Source organism: Schistocerca piceifrons, unplaced genomic scaffold (assembly GCF_021461385.2).
Source record: "Schistocerca piceifrons isolate TAMUIC-IGC-003096 unplaced genomic scaffold, iqSchPice1.1 HiC_scaffold_2181, whole genome shotgun sequence".
NCBI lineage: Eukaryota > Metazoa > Arthropoda > Insecta > Orthoptera > Acrididae > Schistocerca > Schistocerca piceifrons.
The window spans coordinates 31471-46723 of record NW_025728099.1 but is presented as its reverse complement, the minus strand read 5'-3'; positions in this window follow the sequence as shown (position 1 = coordinate 46723).

Here is a 15253-nt window from a genome sequence, read left to right as displayed (position 1 = left end):
CCACTGACCACAAGTCCAGCTGTTTGCATCTAACTGCTTTATGAAGGTAATGCAGAACATCTTGGTAGTACTTCTTATTGACCTTAGTAGCTTCTGGGGTGTACTTTTGATGAACTGTGCTATTAGCGTCCAAAAAGATGGTTAGCACAACTTTCACATTCTGCGTACCTGTCTCACTTTTCGGGATAGTAGGACTTTGTTTCTGGGTCATATCCATAAACCCAGGACTCGTCACCAGTGATCACTGTGTTAAGAAAGTTGGGATTACTTTTCAGTGTCTGGCATGACCTGTGCAATCTCTGACTGAAGTTGCTTGCTCTCAGTTGTTAACATCCATGGCACAAATTTTGTGGAGATCCTTCTGAGGTCCAAATTTTCTGTTAAAATGGGATGAATAGATCCAACTCTTAATTTTAAGCTCACCTGCAATCTCTGATTGAAGCTGCTTCTGCTGAGTTGTTAACAACTTTGACTCAGATTTTGCTGAGATCCTCCTGATGTCAGAATGTTCCTTTAAAATGGAACGAATTGATCCAAGGCTAATTTTAACCACATCTGCAAGTTCTCTGATCATCATCCTTCTATCCTGTACATCACAATGGTCCTTATCTGATCAGACTGTTCTAATTTGAAAATTGCCAAGCTTAAGAAAAAATCATCAATGTTCCTCCACTTTTTCTGTCATTTTGCCCACACCATAATATCCATCAACTACCACTTACAAGTGTTCACTTGTCAATGGCTAGCAAGCAACTGGTTGCTTCCACAATCATGAAGAAAAAAAAATCATGCATGCACACTATATGTGCCTACAAACATAGAGAGTGTGTGCCACCCAATGTCATTGTTGGTTTCAACAATAAAAAATAAGTTGATACTTTTTCAACAGCCCTCAAATAACTGAAGCAGTCGCACACACGCGGCTACTGTCACTGGAGTGCCCAGAGACATTAGCCATATGTGTGTCAGTCATTCTGAGGATGGACTTTGGCTGAAAATTTAAAATGTTTCTGGTATTCTTTCTCATTGTGCCTGTCTGCGACTCATTGCCTCCTGTGTATGGTGAGAAGTGAGCTATCCTTTCCATATTACTGTTATTCCACCCTGGAGTGTCCATTGTTTAAGTTTTTATTTTAAATATATGTGCTGCTGCTCCTTTTCCTTCTCCAATCATGTGGCAAGTTTTGCACATACATCATGTTCCATAAAGCCCAAAAATGGAGAGCCCTCAGGGATGTGGAATAAGTTACACAATAACAGCAGAAACAGCCACTGCAGACAATTTCTGTAAAGTAAACTAAAAGAAAATTATGGCTATACTCCATATGGCGAGAGAAGAGCTCAGACAGTTGAAGCGGCCTCGGCGCACGTGCTTCACACATCTGCGACAGCCAATCAGATCGTGAGCTTTGTTTACATTACTGTGGCAATGCCCTAGTGTTGCCATAGTGCTGCACGACCACTGCTTTCAGTCAATTGCACCACGTGCTATGCTGACCCTCTTTCCATCCATGTCAAATACTGGCAACTGCTCTTGACCTATTACATTGACAATTAGAGGAATTATGTCTAGTTCACTTCATATAGACCTATGAGCTAACATTATGACCACTTGATTAATAATATGTTGTTTCACCTTTGGAACACAATACAGCAACATTTCTGTGTGGCACGGATTGGACTGGGTCTTTTAGTAGGATTCCAGAGGTATGTGGCACCAGATCTCTACTCTGCACACAGATCACGTTGTAATATACATATACTCTATGGTGTATGTAACGTTTTGATGTGACATGTACCTAATGTTCCAGTGTTAGTGAAAACAAAGTGTTGAATCCAAAGATCAATGCTTACTGATAGAATATACAGTGTGAATAACCTAAAACTTGCACCACAAATGTTGTGCAAATGGAAAGTGCTATCAATGTGCAGTTTTCACAGAATGGATTGGTAGTCAGGGGCTCACATTTCTAGCCAATAAACAGATGTTAATAATACTTATAGCGTATTTCTTGTGCAAATGTACTCTTCTTTAAATGGAGCAATGCCTGTTGATATTAACAAAATAAAAGTTTGGTACATTAGAATGTCAGTGGTGTTTGTTGCAGGAGTCTAGTGTGAGTGGTTTACAAGATATCGTATTTTGAAAAGTGCCATTCAACATGTGTAGTAGTCAGGTATGATGTTACATTTGCATACAGTGTACTTGTGTGGGCCTCGAGTTCATTGTGACTTTCAAGGTTGTGTGTGACACTTGAAGCAGTAGGTCATGAGTGGATGATGATATTTACCAATGCAGAAAAAGCCGACATGCTCATGGTATATGGAGAGTGTAGGGAGAATGCAGTTCATTCTTGTACAGTGTAAGTGGCAAAATATCCCAATAGAACTCAACCATCTCAACAATTATTTACAGCCTCTTCAACCAGTTACATGGAAATGCTAGCGTAACACCTAGACAACATAACAAAAGGAAACAAGTGACAACAGAAAAGAGGAAAATTAATGTTCTTGCTGCTGTTGCAGTTCATCCGCACATTAGATCCTGAGCAATCGCACGAGGAAGTGGCACGAGCCGGGCAAGCGTGCTCTACGCATTCTCCGTCGACATAGGTTCCATCACTAGCACATCTCTTCCTACCGAGAGCTGCAAGGAAACAGTTATGAGAATCGTGGTAACTTCTGTACCTGCAGATTAAGACAGGATACTCCACCAGTATCACAATCTCGTTTAGTGATGAGGCCACTGTTACCAGTCATGAGCAGGTAAGCAGCTGAAACATGCACTATTGGTCTGATGACAGTCCCTGTTGGCCTCATTGGATGGAGCATCAGCATCTGTGGAGTGTAAACGTGTAGTGTGATATAGTGAACCGTCAGTTTATAGGTCCTTTTTTCATACCAGCAACACTGAACATGCACAAGTATGGCAGCCTCTTAACAGACCATCTTCCACAGACGCTAAAAGACATTTCTCTGCAGACTACAAGGAACCTGTGGTACCGACATGATGGCTGTCCAGCCCCGAGTGAAGTACTACAGCATGTCCTCATGAATTGTTTCCAAATTGTTGGACTGGATGCAAACGGCCTGTACCTTGGGCAGCCCATTCCCACAGTTGGTGCCTGTAGACTTTTTTCTGGGGGAGAAAACTAAAAGACACTCTACAAGGACATAACCGGCCGTTGTGGCCGAGCGGTTCTAGGCATTTGAACCATTTCTACAAGGACATACCAACTACACCCAACAATCTGCAACAACATGTTACTGCTGGCTTGTTGGATGATTAAAGGGACCAAAATACTGGGCCACCAGTCTTTTTCCTCAAACAGTCTGGTCCACATGACTTTAGAACAGAAAAAGCTTTCCACACAAAACCCAGGGGAAGAATACCTAAAGGTCAAGGAAGGTGAGATAAAGGACAAGAAGAAGAAAGGGAGACAGAGGAAGAGAGGCAGGTACGGTGTCCCATCTAGGGAGCAGTCAGAAACTCCTGAAAGCAGAGCGCAATGACGGGACATACATCTCCCAGCCCTTACCACTTACCAAAGGTGCCCCGCCCAGAAGTTGCTTAGGAAAGACTAGCAACGTGGACAGGGAAAGAGAAGCACGGAGAGACAAACAATAAAGAAGTTGCAAAGATCGCATGAGAGGGAGGAAGAAGAGTAAAAGAGCAGGTAGGATGAGGATTGAGCTGGACCACTAAGCCCAGACAGCTGCAATCCAGTCTGGGCAGAGTTGCCAACAGTGTGTTATGCCAATCCCTCAATGGGCTGATAAGGTTAAGTGGCCCTTGCTTAAAGATAGCGATAAAAGCCCCCCCCCCCCCCCTGCCTTCTTGAATAAAACATAAAACTAGTTCAGCCATTGAGGCATCGCAGCCTAACACCTGGGGTAGTGAGTCAGGGAAGAGTCCGGCACAGAGTGGCTAGGTTGGGACATTCCAGCAAAATGAGAACCATAAGAGCAGGGGTGGGTCCTCACGATGGAAGAAATGGCCATGAGTCAGCCAAGTATGGCCGATGTGGAGACAGGAAAGGGCAGTAGAGTCATTTTGAGAGGCTTGCATGGAGGACCTCCACAGATTTGTAGTCTCCTTTATCACCTATAGTTTGTTTGGTTAAGTCAGAGTGTGCTATTCCATATTCCAGATCCTAAAACTCTACGGCATAATACCAATCTGAGGTCTGTTTCTGGAATACTGATCTCAAAAGTCAGTGTATTGGTAGTTAGTTTGGCCAGGCTATGAGTGAGTTCATTCCCCGTCATATCAACATGGCCCTATGACCAAACGAAGGTCACTGAGCATCCACACTTTTCAAGGGCATACAGGAAATCCTGGATAAAAATTACCAAAGGATGGCAAAGGTAACAGTGATCAAGGGCTTGCAAATTGCTCAAGGAGTGGCTGCAGATGACTCATTGCTGCAGGAACGGATACGCTCAAGAGCACAATAGATGACTACAACTCTGCAACGAAAACACTACAGACATCTGGCAAGGAGGACAGTTCAGTATGTCCTGCACGAGTATAAGCTAAGCTTACATGATCAGCAAGCATCAAGCCATCAGTGCTAAGACTACTACTGAACCCCAGGATGCACCAAGGATGGAAAAAAATTGTCGGCAGAGGGCCTCAGGATGAACCAAGTCTTTTGGACCTGGTGATAGATCAAGACAAAGCTGTGGCCAAGGGATGCACCACAGAGGTGTATGAAAGTGGATCCAGAGGAGAGGTGGAAGAGGAAATGCCTGAAATTCAGAGAGAATGTGGACAGCAGTCATAATCCCTGATTTGGGCCAGCATTGTGGGTGATGATTACCTTGTTTGGAAAGAGGAGATGATAGTTCAGATGCTTAGGGGAGCTGCGGACTTGGGTAGCATAATTGACAAGCTGCTGTTGGCACCTGACCTGCAATGGAGACCCTGGCCTCCACGAGTAAGCTGTTCAAAGGGCTAGTTCAAAAAGCTCCCATCGCAAGTTGAACCCCGCAGCGTTGTATTGGATCCAGTATCCCCAGTGCTGAGAGTGATGCTGAACTGTATGTCAGACTCTCGTAATCAAGACAGGGATTGTATTGGGGTTTTGTAAAGCTGCAGAAGGGTAGTGCGATCTGTACCCCAAATGGTGCAGCAAAGCTTATTAAGATGCAGCTAGTACTTATGCTTCAGCTGACAAAGATGGTCAGTCCACATCAACTGAGAAACAAAGGCAAGTTCTAAAAAGTTGTAAGTATCCACCAGATTGAGTACTTGGTGGCTGAGGTGATGTTCTGGTTGTCAGTAAATGCCACTACACCAACAGAAATGCAAGATGCGTGTCTTGGTGGCTGAAAACTGAAAGCCATGGTTGGGGACCCATGCCCACACCTGTCATATGGTGCCTTGCAGTCAACATTCAGCAACGTCCACGCTAGAGGACCAATAGAAGAGAAAAAGTCATCAGCATACAAGGAGGGTGATACTGAGGACCCCACAGCTGCTGCTAGACCACTGATGGCTACTAGAAAGAGAGGGACAGTCAGTACAGAGCCCTGCAGGATCCAGTTCTCTCAGATATGGGGAGTGGGTACTGTGGGAAGCGCAAACACGAATCTGGAATGTACAGTGTGACAGAAAGTTCTGGATAAAGATCGGGAGTGGACCCTGGATTCCCCCATCGGTGTAAGGCAGCAAGGATGTGGAGCTGCCATGTGGTGTATATGCCATTTGCAGGTTGAGATGATAGCCATAAGATGTTGATGTTGGGCAGAAGCTATTTGGATGGCAGATTCAAGGTCAACCAGATTATTGGTAGTGGAACGGCTTTGGTGGTAACCACCCTGGGGCAGAGCAAGAAGACCCTGAACTCTACAGAGTCAACACAGCTGCTGGCTCACCATGCATTCAAACAACTCACAGAAAATACTGATGAGACTTATTGGTTGATAACTCTCCATCTCTAGAGGGTGCTTATGTGGTTTCAGTACTGGGACAATGATGCTTTCTCGCCATTGTGAAGGGAACTCACCCTTGTTCTACATATGGTTAAAGAAGGCGAGGTTATGACACTAACCACCCACCAGGAAGTGCTTGATCATTTGGTTGTGGATGCAGTCTCGCCCTGCGGCTGCATCAGGGCAGTGGGCTAGGAAACTGATGAATTCCCATTCACTGAGTGGAACATTTAATGGCTCCAGGTGATGTGTAGTAAAAGATGATTGCTTTCGCACCACCCGCAGTTTTAAAGACCAAAGGCAGGTTGATAATTCTCAGACACTGAGGCTTGAGCATAATGCAGAGCAAAATGTTTGGTGACAGCATCTGGGTCAGTGTAGATAGTGCCATTCTAGGTAATACTACAAGGTGCATTCAAGTTCTAAGGCCTCCGATTTTTTTTCTCCGGACTGGAAAGAGATAGAAACATGCGCATTGTTTTAAAATGTGGCCACATTCATTGTCAATACGTCCCAGAGATGGCAGCACCGTATGGTAGATGGAATTTTACCGCCAGCGGCGAGAATGAGAACTGTTTTAAATACTTAAAATGGCGACGTTTTCCTTACTTGAACAGCGTGCAATCATTCGTTTTCTGAATTTGTGTGGTGTGAAACCAATTGAAATTCATCGACAGTTGAAGGAAACATGTGGTGATGGAGTTATGGATGTGTCGAAAGTGCATTCGTGGGTGCGACAGTTTAATGAAGGCAGAACATCGTGTGACAACAAACCGAAACAACCTCAGGCTCGCACAAGCCGGTCTGACGACATGATCGAGAAAGTGGAGAGAATTTTTTTGGGGGATCGCCGAATGACTGTTGAACAGATCGCCTCCAGAGTTGGCATTTCTGTGGGTTCTGTGCACACAATCCTGCATGACGTCCTGAAAATGCGAAAAGTGTCATCCAGGTGGGTGCCACGAATGCTGACGGTGGCATGTTGCCAAGCAATGTTTACGCGCAACGACAGCATGAATGGGACTTTCTTTTTGTCGGTTGTGACAATGGATGAGACGTGGATGCCATTTTTCAATCCAGAAACAAAGCGCCAGTCAGCTCAATGGAAGCACACATTCACCGCCACCAAAAAAATTTCGGGTAACTGCCAGTGCTGAAAAAATGATGGTGTCCATGTTCTGGGACAGCGAGGACGGAATCCTTACCCATTGCATTTCAAAGGGCACTACGGTAACAGGTGCATCCTACGATAATGTTTTGAAGAACAAATTCCTTCCTGCACTGCAACAAAAACGTCCGGGAAGGGCTGCGCGTGTGCTGTTTCACCAAGACAACGCACCCGCACATCGAGCTAACGTTACGCAACAGTTTCTTCGTGATAACTTTGAAGTGATACCTCATGCTCCCTACTCACCTGACCTGGCTCCTAGTGACTTTTGGCTTTTTCCAACAATGAAAGACACTCTCCGTGGCCGCACATTCACCAGCCGTGCTGCTATTGCCTCAGCAATTTTCCAGTGGTCAAAACAGACTCCTAAAGAAGCCTTCGCCGCTGCCATGGAATCATGGTGTCAGCGTTGTGAAAAATGTGTATGTCTGCAGGGCGATTACGTCGAGAAGTAACGCCAGTTTCATCGATTTTGGGTGAGTAGTTAATTAGAAAAAAAATCGGAGGCCTTAGAACTTGGATGCACCTCGTATGTACACCTGAAGGGGTCTTGTATCCATAGAGGCATCTGAGCTAAGCCCAAACCTGTGAAGGAGAGGTATGTAGTCCAATGGTTGAAATGTACCGTTCCCAGGATTCTTGCTTCTGGCTTTTTATTATGTGGCCCACCCGGACATGGAGCCTTTTAAAGGCAATGATGTGCTCAATTGGTGGGTGCCACTTATGGCATTTAAGAGCCCACTTATGATCTCTAATGGCCTCTGTGATTTCTGATGACCACCAAGATACTGTCTTCCATTGGGACAGGCCCAAGGAACAGGATCGCTAAATCAGTTACTGAAAGAATGGTTGTAGTTGTATTCTGGACTGCCTCATTGATATCTCCATGCAGCAGGGAGTCAAGGTTGATGGCAGAGGCGAAAGCATCCCAGTCAGCACTGTAGAGAGCCCATCTGGCCAGCAGGCATCTGGGAGAGTGATGCTGAGGAAGGGACAGGAAGATCAGGAAGTGGTCACTACCACACAGGTCATTGTGGACTCTCCAGTGGACGGATGGGAGAAGACAAGGGCTGCAAATGGAAACGTCAATGAAAGTGCCATGCGCCACACTGAAGTGCGTGGGGGTACCAGTACTCAAGAGGCAAAGGTCAAGTTGTGCCAGTAAATTTTCGAGGTCTTTACCACAGTCAGTGATAGGGGTACACCCGACATAGGCTTACGGGCAATGAAATCGCCCCAGATTAGGAAAGGTAGGTGGGGTGAGAGCTGAGAAACCCATGTAAATAATATGTTCTGAGACACTTCACCATTGGGAGGGCGGTAAACACTACAGATAGTAATATCACAAAATGCCCTTACCTGAACAGCTATAGCCTCCAAAGGTGTACTAAGATACCCAAGTTTGCTATATAGAGTGTCTATACAATATGTGCAAACTCCACCCAACGATTCTTATAAGATTGCCAGTATTCATAAAGGGCTGGGGTCCACGCTGCTGGAAACCAAGTCTCCTGAAGGGCAATGCAGAAGGCAGGGGAACTGTTTAAAACATGTCGTAGCTCAGCCAGTTGGAAAAAAAAACTACAATTCCACTGGGTGATAATGTTGTTGTTGTACATTGAAGCCATGAGGGGACCAAGAAGGCAGTGTCACCTGCCTTATGGTCACCTGCTGTCACTGGTTGAGGGGTTGTACCATCAATATACATAGGTTCCAGGTTGCATTGTGTGGTGCAAACTGGGTTCTCAGTGGTCATCAGAATCTCCACCTCAGCCACAGGACTGAAACAGGCAGGATCTGGGGACATGGGACACACTGAACTACTTCCTCCTCCTCGGAGTACTTTTTCTTGTCTTTCTTTTCCTTAGAAGATTTCAATAATTGTTAGGTCTTCTCTGAATCAGTTTCTGGTAAAGATGATAATCACTAGCCCTGCGACCAGCAGTCTGTGGCTCCTTTATCCACTGGCTGGTGTCCAGTTGTAGAACGATGGAAAGCTTGGAAGGAAGTGACCTGAGGACCTCTTCCTGGTGAGAGAAGCTGGAGGATGTCTGGCTGGGAGGTGGGGGACCAGTGCCCCTGCTGGGGGCAAGCCATTGATCCAAAAGTAAGTGTGGGAAGCACCAAGAGGGGAACACCCAACCACCAGCGGAGCAAGCATGGTTGAGCAGCCCTATGGCCCATTGTAAGAGGTGTAACAGATGGGAGTACTGTCGCCAAAGGGGGCAGTGGCATCATAGCTGTAGCGTATGACATTGTTTGTCATGGTGGATGCACCTGCTCATACTTCTTCTTGGTAAGTGAGTTGGTCCAGAGCCTTGGTACTTTCTTCTCTCTCTGGAAAATAGTGCAATCTGGTAAGCAAGAAGAATTGTACTTTACACAGCTGACACAAGTGGGGGGGGAGATAAAAGGAGCATTCACATGGAGCTCTCATCTAGTCTTGGCAGATGGGACTAGCATTGCAGTTCAAAGACTTGCATGAATTCCTGACACTTGAAGCAGCGCATGGGGAGGAGGGAACATACAGTTTCACATTGCATCAGTATGCCATCACCTTGACCTTTCTAGGCAATGAATTGCCCTCAAAGACCAAGATGAAAGCACTGGAAGCAAACGTATTGTCCTTTTGGCCCCCTATGTACACAACGGTCAAAGTGTAAACTCCATCTCTTGAAGCTGGCGCATAGCCCATTATCAGATTGTAAGAGCAGGTCTCTGTGAAAAATGATGGCCTAAACCAAATTTAGTCTGTTACAGGGAGTGACAGTCACTGGTATGACACACAGCTTGTTACAAGTGAGCAGTGCCCATGACTGGGCAAGGGATGCTGTTTCAATCAAAACTGACAGACTTTTCATTTTGGAGATGGCACACACTTCTCCAAACTTGTCTTCCAAGTTCTCCACAAACAACAAAAAGCTTTGTGGCCAAGAAGGAATCACCATCAGTGCTTGCACAAACCAAGTATTGCGGGGAGTATTGCTCTGCTTGCTGGTTAGCCCTACACTCCTCCCATTGCACAGCCACAGAAGGGAATATTTTAGGGTCATATTGCTCTGCATTAAAAGAGGACTGTCCTTTCATAGAGACTGCTGTGATCGAATTGGCCACTTCATCTGCTTCAAGTGCAGCTCATCCATCATGGTGCCACCCACTCCGAACAGAAGTTCTCCTCATGTGCACCACTCCGCCTCATCAATGGCCACCTGGCCAGTAATCTATTGCTTGGAGTCCCTGTGCCCCAGTCACGATGCACATGTACTCCTTGGCACACATGGGAGTTTTTAGCTCAGGTACCAACAGTGCGATCCCCGCGTAGCCACAGGGGCTAACACCGTGCAGGTACTTGATGAACCCACGCCCCCCCCCCCCCCCAGCAGGTTACGATACTCGGTTTTGCGTGTATTACCTTATTAAAGACACAAAGATGAAGCACACACCACATTGGGTAACTTTCCCTGCATGATGCACACTTCTGGTGAGTTTTGAATAGCAGTGCCAGGGCAAACCCAACAATGCTGACCATGTTTTTATTTAAATAAAGTTGTAGAATACACCGGAAGTGGAAACTCAAATCCCAGTCATAAACCAGGTCCAAGTAGGGTCTGCACCAAGAAAACCATCTGATGGAGAGGCAGAGGAGAAAGGGGATAGTGGAAGTATAAGCTTTCAGCACGGATATGAAGTAATGCTGCAAAGGCTGGATCCCCATGTAGCCAAGCACGTACTCACAAAAGAGTTGTGAGCCCCCTGGGGGGACGGACATGTTACTGCAGTCTGCTCGGACGTTTCACTGAAATGCTAACAAGTGTGCAGCAGTCATTCCATAGCAGACTGGAAGTGTGTATTTCCATTGCCAATGGTCATTTTAAACACAACCTGTGATGGTCAGTTGTCTAGTTACTGATCGAAACCCACATAACCAGTGTATGCACTTGCATTGTTCTTTGTTGTGTGCTACTACAGGTACTGTACAAGTGTTGGTGTGGGAAATTTTCAAAATATGATATCTCATAAACGATTCACACTAGAATCCTGCAACAAACATCACTGAGGTTCTAATTTTCCCTATTTTTAGTTTCTTAAAGTCAATAGGCATGTTTCCATTTTGAAAAAAAGAGTATATGTTTGCACAAAAAGTACACTTTTTAAGTATTATTACAATCTGTTTATTGGCTAACAATCCGTTCTGTGAAAATTGCACATTAATGACACCCTCCATTTCTGCAATATCTGCCCTTTTAAGCATTAGGTGATTCATCCTTTAGATTGTTACAATCCAATCGCCATCACACTGGTATTTACGAGGGCTATCCACAAAGTACATTACGTTTTGGAATTAAAAATAAATAAAGTATTGGAAATTTTTTTTATTATATACAGATGAAAGCCACACTTAAATACTACTTTTCTACATAGTTGCCATTTAAATTAAGGCACTTATCGGTACGATGGACGAGCTTGGAAATTCCTTCGTCGTAAAATTAGGCTGCCTGCACCTTCAGCCACGTGGTTACCTCTTCCTGAGGCTGTGCGTCGTCATCAAAACGCTGCATAGCCAACCACTTTTTCATTGCTGGGAATAAGTGGAAGTCGCTCGGTGCCAGGTCGGGACTGTACGGCAGATGAGGAAACAACTCCCACTTAAAAGATTCGAGAACTTCACGAGTGGCATTTGCCGTGTGGGCCCGGGTGTTGTCGTAAATCAGCAAGATCTTTGAGCCCAACTTTCCCCTGCGCTTGGTTTTGTATTGCTCTTCTGAGGTTGTGCAGAGTTTGGCAATACCTTTGAGAGTTTATTGTAGTGCCTCTTTCCAGGAAATCCATAAAAATCACACCTTTTCTGTCCCAAAAGACAGTCGCCATCACCTTCCTTGCCGACATTGTCTGCATGCATTTCTTGGGTTTTTGGGGGGAATTTGTGTGCTCCCACTGCATTGACTGCAATTTTGTCTCACAGTTCACATGCTTAACCATGTTTTGTCACCAGTAATGATGTGATCGAGTAATGAGTCGCCATCTTTCTCGTAAGCGTCCAAAAACGTTAACGCTGCAGCCATTCGCTGATTTTTTTGAATCTCTGTCAAGATTTTTGGTATCCATCTTGCACAAAACTTGTGGTAACCAAGCTTTTTGGTAATGATTTCATGCAACAAACTTCGTGAAATTTGTGGAAAACTCATAGAGAGTTCCATTATTGTGAAATTACGGTTTTCACGGACTGCAGCATCGACTTTTTCGACAAGTTCGGCAGTCACTATGCTGGGTCTTCCACTTCACTCTTCGTCGTGAACATTAGTTCGGCCATTTTTAAATTTTATGACCCATTGACGCACTCCACCTTCAGTGATTATGTTGTCCCCATACACTTCACAAAGCTGCCGATAGATTTCTGTCGGTGTACAGTTTTTTGCAGTCAGAAACCTTATTACAGCACGCACTTCACACTTCGCGGCATTTTCAATTAACGCTGACATTTCAAACTGTCACAGTAACTCAATGGAGTACAGCACGAACCTCTCACTAGCACGGCAGGATGCCGACTGAGCAGCAGAATGCCATGACACCAAGATGGCCACACTAGCCCCGCCCCTAACGGACACAAATGAAAACATAATGTACTTTGTGGATAGCCCTCGTATTATTGCGTACAACAATGACAAAAATGTAAAAAATGGTAATAGATTAAGGTCTCACCATAGTTGGCTGTAATTTTGAATGCCAGAATGTAGACTGCAGAAAAAAGACGGTTATGAGCTCCAAAATGAGCAAAAATTTAAATTTAGTAAATGACTGTAATGACTTTGAAATCATGAAAATATCATGAAAAAGACAAAGTAGCAATTCGACCAAATGCACATGTACATGTAAGAGACATGTCTGACACAAACATAAAGGACATTAATTTGAATTGAACATTGGTTACCATAATGATCACCAATCATAATCAATGACTTGCTACACTTTATGAAAACTGTACTGTGTTACATAACCCATGATAATGCTGTCTGAAAATGTGCTTTGTGACAAAAACTGTTTATCATTCTTTATTTATTACTTTGTAACTGATTACTTTTCAGACAGATGCAGTACAAACTTTCATTCATTGCAGCAACTGTTTTTCATTACTAATGTTACATAGATATACACACATATCATCAGTTATAAAATACAACATGGATTTCTAAAACTACTTTGAATACTTGAGAGCCGGCATACTTTTGTCACAGAAATTGAATTTCAATTAAATCACTTTTAATTTAAGCTTGCTATAGCAGTAGCAGTGCAATACTAAAATGACATCTATAGTTACTACTGCCTTTTATTACAATAACCACTCAATTGAAAATGAGCTGTACATTTAATTACATTTCCTTTATTATAATTCCAGTCTTGGAACATAACGTTTATTTGTAATCGAGTGATCAATTTCAGTCAGTAATGGCCATCTTCAGAACTGAGTAGAAACGTGTTGCATTGTATATGTTACACCACATGATGGTGCACTCTGCACAACTTATTAGTCAGATGTCTCTTCTTTTGACTATTTTTTTTGACTTGTGACTTTTTCACAGTTTATGGTGAAATGATAGGAATCTACTGATGATTAACAAATCAGGACAATAAAGTTTCTCTCAACAAATTTATCCTTTGACTAAACACACTGAAATGTTCAAAAAAGTTACTAAGATGGCAGCGTGCCTAATACACAGCTACAGAACACACTGGCAGGATCTTACTTCGCGATGTGTTGGTTGTGGTGCAAAGTAGTGCTTATTGTGAGATCCATTATTGGCAATGGGCTCTTCCTGATTAGCAAGCAGCTTGAATAAATTTGGGCCACAAAGTTATCTTCGTTACTTCTAAAATCTTCTTGCGGCCATATACTATGCCAACGTACTTTCTCGCCCAGTTATTACAACAACATTTGTGATGCAAGACATACATCTGTTCCACACCACGGGCTCTCTACAACTGCTTCTCTGACATTTTCTGTGCTTTATATAATAAAAACTTACCTGACATGGCCAGCGTGTCACTACAACAATTTGCCATAAAAATTCCTATTTAACCTATCAACATACATTACATTTTCATAAACACCAGTTATTGATGAAACTCATTATTTACAAGAAATGGTTATAAATTCGAGAAATCAGGTAGCTGAAAAGTATATGACACACTGAGCTGTAGTGTTACAAAGTAATTCCCTCCAATTACAGGCTGGTGGTTTGAAGATGCAGACATGATAATTAATAGTGCCCTAGGTGTGTTCCATCAGGTGCAGATCAGGTGAATTTGGTGGGCAAGACATCAACACGAGTCCACTATCATGCTCCTCAAGGTACGATTCTGGCCTTGTGACAGACACAGTAGTCCTGCTGAAAGCTGCCACCACCGTGTAGCATGAAGGAATGCAAGTAGTCCGCAAAAATGTCCACAGTTGTCACAGCACCTTCAATTATTACCAAGTGACATGGAAGCACATGTGGCTGTCACTCATAGTGAAATAGAGCCCCATCAGCCGGTGTTGGTGCAGTACTCGTTTCGAGTGGTCGTTAGCCTGAATGTGTATTCGGCTGCGACCACTGACCTGGTGATTCATCTAATCATGTAATACATCTCCAATGATCCAATGTTGATGATCCTGTACCCACTGGAATTGTAATCAAAGATATGAACAAGAAGAGAGCACTGAAATAATTCAATCATGACAAGTTAAAATTTGTGTCGGGCCAGACTTGAACCCAGATTTCCCACTTCACGTGAGTGGTCACCTTAACTACTTCAGCTATTTGGGCACATTTCATGTCTGACACAAATTCCCAACTTGTAGCACACTATTTCCACAGGGGGACCCTTTCAATTTTCATGATTGCTTGATGATTCCCAGAAGAGATTAGATCTACGGTGCATCAACACTGAAGATATCATGAAATGCCATCATGGCTTAGATGTTGCCATTATATGTGCCGTGTCTGTGGTTTTGGCATGTACGAAAGAACATGCACCACACTATCACGATTCTGCAGCTGTTTATGTACACGATGGAAGAGAAATACCAAGATGAGCCATATGAGGGCACTGAAATAATTTAATGATGACAAGTGAAAATCTGTTCTGGGCAGGGACTAGAACCCAATT